This window comes from Leptidea sinapis, chromosome Z, assembly GCF_905404315.1.
Source record: "Leptidea sinapis chromosome Z, ilLepSina1.1, whole genome shotgun sequence".
NCBI lineage: Eukaryota > Metazoa > Arthropoda > Insecta > Lepidoptera > Pieridae > Leptidea > Leptidea sinapis.
Genome location: NC_066312.1, coordinates 25213917 through 25220057, shown reverse-complemented (window position 1 = coordinate 25220057; position 6141 = coordinate 25213917).

The following is a 6141-nucleotide window of genomic DNA, read 5'->3' as shown; positions in this document are numbered from 1 at the left end:
AATCAATTAATTATTAATATTCAAATCAAAGTCAAGTAAGTATTTATATTCAACTTGGTTAATAAAAATAATTTTGAATTATAATGGTTAAAGGAGAATGCCGTATGTTGTATGAAAATTGGGCTATTTTTGGGTCTTAACCAAATCATCTATAAACATAAGAAATATTCTAAAGATTATGTAAAAAAAATCAGTGAGGTAGGTATTAACAAGGAATTCATAGTAATAAGTGGTCCGTATCTCAATACTTAACAAACATTGTCAGCAACGACGTTAAACTGAAGCAAGAAAACACTGATAACACTTATCATCGACTAGAAAAACAAGTAAATCCAAGAAATTACTAGGTTTTCCGAGTTTTCCAGATTTGACATATTTTTTCTTTTCCAACGATCTTGCGAACAGTGATGAGTTGATGACAATGTCATGATGACAGAAAATCAGTGTTTCTACTTAAGTTTTTGGTTTAGCTTCGACGGTGGCGACGGCTAACAATACGAGTCGAATTATAGTATTGTAATGAAATAATAGTATTATAATAATGTTAATAATCTATTAAATAGAGCTTAAGCCGCCTAGGATTATTTCATAAAGTTATAACCTGAGTTCTAGAGAATCCATATGAAATCACTTTAGACACATAGATATTCTTCCAAAATCATCCCAATTCATTTATAAAAATATATGTATAGTTTAGGATTGAAGGTATGAATACATTCAAAATAAAGATATACATAACTATCATTCCAAGAAATAAAAATAAAATCGCTATTACAAAAACGACACTCGGTAAAATACAAAATTCATTTGTATGTCTCAGTGTGCAGTTCATTAATAAAATTCCAAATGTCCAACACCTTCTAAATTCAATAAACAAAAATGTGTAGGAGTATACTTATGTATGCACATAAGAAGTTATACTTCTGTGTCGTAACAAAACAAATCCTTAAAATTCGTCGGGCTGTGCTACGTTTGTACTATACAAGACTCTCAATTATGATTATAAGATACTAGCTGACCCGACAGACGTTGTTCTGTTCATAATAAAAATAAAAAACTCTTGCAGATGGAATTTTGGAAAATCTTCTTAGCTGACCTCTACTCGTTGAAAAGAATATTCCTACCAAATTTCAAGTCTTTTTCTCTAATGGTTCCAGAGATATCGAGATTAGTGACTATATACGTGGAAATCTCTTATATATATATATATATTGTTCATTTTAACAGATAATTAATTAATATAGCACAGAAGTCAAATAATTCCTTATTCTTAGCTTCACCGTGATGTTTTCACTTGTGTCGTGCTGGAAATTACAAATGAACATTTTATTTCTAAATAACTTCTGATGTAACCAAAGAAAAGAAAGAACCAGGTGGAGGCTCTTTTGCACAGAATTCCGGCTAGATTATGGGTACCACAACGGCGCCTATTTCTGCCGTGAAGCAGTATTGTGTAAGCATTACTGTGTTTCGGTCTGAAGGGCGCAATAGCTAGTGAAATTACTGCGCATAACATCTTATGTCTCAAGGTGACGAGCGCAGTTGCAGTACCGCTCTGAATTTTTGGGGTTTTTCAAGAATCCTGAGCGTCACTGCATTTTAATGTGCAGGGCGTATCAATTACCATCAGCTGAACGTCCTGCTCGTCTTGTCCCTTATTTTCTTAAAAAAAATATCTCCACCGATTTTGATAAGGTTATCGAATAATATACATACAATACAGTACAGTACAGTACAGTACAGTACAGTACAGTACAGTACAGTACAGTACAATACAATACAATACAATACAATACAATACAATACAATACAATACAATACAATACAATACAATACAATACAATACAATACAATACAATACAATACAATACAATACAATACAATACAATACAATACAATACAATACAATACAATACAATACAATACAATACAATACAATACAATACAATACAATACAATACAATACAATACAATACAATACAATACAATACAATACAATACAATACAATACAATACAATACAATACAATACAATACAATACAATACAATACAATACAATACAATACAATACAATACAATACAATACAATACAATACAATACAATACAATACAATACAATACAATACAATACAATACAATACAATTCATACCAGATTTACTCTTGCAGCGAAACTGCCCGGTACTATGTCAAGTGTATTTACAGGTCGAAGAAATCTGGGCTGCTCTTGAGTTCCCCGTCATCCTCCACAAAGATGCTCGCGATGTATATGTTCTCGGAGGGCTGGATGAGGTTTATGCGGCGGTTGACGAAAGCAACATACACGTCAGCACTATTCTCAGTTCTAGGAACTGTGGACCCATAAAAAGCAGAGTGGAGGAATGGGCGAAGAACTTGGAAGTATTCGCAAAGACTCTTGTAAGTTGAAGATGTTGTTATGACAGGTCAAGTTCGTGACATATTGTGTTTTTTTTATTTACAACATGTTATTATCACACAACATTCACACCATCAGCCGACGTGAGCACCGCAAGCCACGTATTTCAAATTTCACTTCAACATGTTGCTATTCTGGCAAACCACAACCGTGGTTTACGCCATATATTTCCACTTCACAAGCTGACAACCCATTTTGTAATATTCGGCGGATAGTTTTTTTAAATAAGAGGGTAAATAAGCAAAAGGCACACAAAACTTACGAACAAAATTGAAATGGTTAAAAAGAAAAATGTATAGAAATTTATTATTAAAACACTGAATATAATTTGATATTTGAAATATTTAAATGACTCACTTTATTACGAAGCATATAGCAAATATTAAATATTATGTGTGAAAGACTGGAAATAAATTTAGTTTTTGGCGAGATGAGTCGGCGCATACAAACTTTTGAAAAACTGACGCTGTGTATTTTTCTATGGAATTAGGTATGTCATTGAATAAAATCGTATTGCAGTCGAGCCAAATAAATATTCCTGCGTACGAAAATGCCATGGAAGAGACCCCTAAGGAAGAATGGGCCCACTGCTTTTCTCAGTGGTTCCATCGAATGCGACGATGTGTAGAGAGGAACGGAGATTACTTCGATAAACAATAAAAATATTGGCATCTTTCTACATTAAGCCGTTTTTAATTTTCTAAACATTTTCAGTGTTACCTAGGTATTATTAAACTATGTAACACGTCGGATTCACCACCGTCTATCTAAGGTCACCGATCTCATGTGATCATTTAACAAATCGGATGTTAATAATCAGTTTATATTATAGGAAGAATGGTACGCTTGCCAACAGACGTGGATATATTTGGAGGTCATATTCTCAGCACCGGACATACAAAGACAACTGCCGAACGAGACAAGATTGTTCACAATTGTTGATAAGTCGTGGAAAGACATCATGAGGAAATTAGCAAAGGTGACATAAATATTATGAAAATAACTTTATGTTCAATATATTACCGCGGTCAATAGAGATGAAACTGAATGGTAGGTTTACTGCAATAGTAAAGTAATTAAATTTCATTAAAAGTTAATGCTATGATGTACGATTATGAATGGAATAGTCGGAGTACTACTATTATGACATTGGTTTTAAAATTGTAAATTAGACGTATTAAACTACGAAATTTGTTTAAGTGTGGTGTTGGATGTAATTCCATAAAAAGGTAGCCGAAGATAGCTATTGCAACTATGATTACTTCAAATCAATTGGGCAATGTACTTTCAGTGCTTAAAACGGTTTAAGAGTGGCAGGTGACAAAAGATTGGGTCTGTATGGTAGCATTCATACATGCCTTATTAATTAATTAATTACGTCCGTGAGCTGCCTTCCGGTTAACCGGTATCTGAGCTCACAGTGGCGTATGGAACACGACCAACGCTGCATTAGCACTGGCTGTCAGTCGCCCAGTTTTTGGGCAGCCTGCGACCAATTAAAAGATATTAAAAGAAATTCTATCTAAGATCATCATTACCAAGACCCAAAATTAGATCCTCTAATTTTACGTAACGTGCCGCGCTTATAAAGTGCACGCGTTTATAGAATTCACAACAAAGGTTAATTTAGAAAAAAGTATTTTGTCATCTGTAATCTATGTTAAATCATACATCCTTGTTTTATCAAGTCAGCAGGCATCAATATGAAAATAGCTCGCATCATTTGGTTGCACATATTATATCATAAGAATTGAAAACTACGGAGTTTGTTGCGCAACCAAAGCCTTTTATTAATCAAATAACAGGTTCCATTGGCTATGCCGGCGGCGACGCAAGCAAAACTATACGAAGAATTTGTACGTAACAATGAAATGCTAGATCAAATTATGAAATGCCTTGAAGCGTACTTGGAGACGAAACGTGTGGCATTCCCACGATTTTTTTTCTTGTCGAACGATGAACTGCTAGAGATATTGGCTCAGGTGGGTTTTACCTTTAGTAAAGTTAGTATATTTCCTATAAATCAGCGTAACTAGTTAAGTTATCACCTCTAATTATTATCTAAGATTAATATATAATATTATAAATGTGAAAGTTTGTATGTCTGGATGTATGTTTGAACATCTTTAACGCAAAAACTACTGAATGGATTTTGATGAAACTTTACAATAATATAGCTTACACACCAGAATAACACATAGGCTATTATTTATAAAACTATCACGTGAATTATACTTTATATGGCAAAACAACGTTTGCCGGGTCATCTAGTTACATATAAAAATATCTCTCTTGTTTTTATTCCAGCTATGTAATAAAATATTAAGTAAGTGATGTAATTCATCACCACATAAGAAATACTTATAATAAATATTTTTATGATTTTTTTATATATTTCAAATATAATAAAAATATATAAAATGTGAATTATTGAAAGTATATTAATACGCGTATTCTGTAGCAAACGAACAATAATTAGGTACTCAAACGTATTAATAATGCGTTTATAGTGAAATTAACTCTTCACTGTCGAATGGATATATTGGACTTTATTGTTACAATGCCTTTGACAGACTTAATAAATTATTAAGATTGTCATTAACGCTGTCATGACAGTGATTGTGTGTTTATCTAAGTATTTAAGTTTATTAATTTCATATCAAATTATAAAATAACACCCGGTTAGTTAGTTACTTCAGTTCTTTTGTTATTGTTGCTAATTTTTTTAACCGACTTCAAAAAAGGACGAGGTTCTCAATTCGTTGGTATGCTTTTTTATGTTTGTTACCTCACAACTTTCGACTGGGTGAACCGTTTTGATAATTTTTTTTTATTTGAAAGCTAGAGCTTCCCGTCTGGTCCAGACCGTCCAGGAATTTCGACCGATTCCAAAAATAACACTAATTATCGTAACTAGAAATAGATTGTTTAAAAATACGCAGTTATTTTATTACTTTATAGTGCATATTATATCTATAGTTTTCGAATAGTGTTTTTGAAGTTGGTTGTTTTTTTGTTATTTTTTTTAATTAGAAGGTGTTTTGAAAAGTTATTTTGACAATACAAATGAATTAAAGATGAGTTATTTATCATATTACCTTGCATACGGTTTTTGTATATCAATTTATTCTTGCTAATATTATGTATGTCAGTAGGCACATAAGCAAATTATCTAAAACCTATAATCATAATGTTAACACCAAAAACAAACAAACTTTTTATGCCTACTACTAGGTTGAGTTAATAAATCTTTGATTGGTCGATATATGCTTTTAGAACATGATCCCTGATAATGCACAAAACAAATGTGTTACGATATTTAAAAAAAATATTATGTAACGTTTGCGTGTTAAAGTTTACTATAACATAAACGACTTTCTTAATGATCTCACAGATGAAATGGAGTATTTTGTACGCAATTATACTTTGACCGAATTATATTTAAAAAAGAAGGCAAAAAAGGACTGAGCATAAATTTTTGAATCGGTGGTGGTTTTTGACTTTCAAACCTATTTTGAATAAAAATATTCCTACTACATATTACCTGATTTGTAATCCTATTTTGAATAAAAATATTCTGAATTTTAATTAGAATCAATAAAGAAACAGTCATGCCTGATAACTAATAAGTTTTGACTTAGACCCGGAATCCACATGCGGTGCAACCACATCTACGTAAATGTTTCGACGCTATATCTAAGCTAGA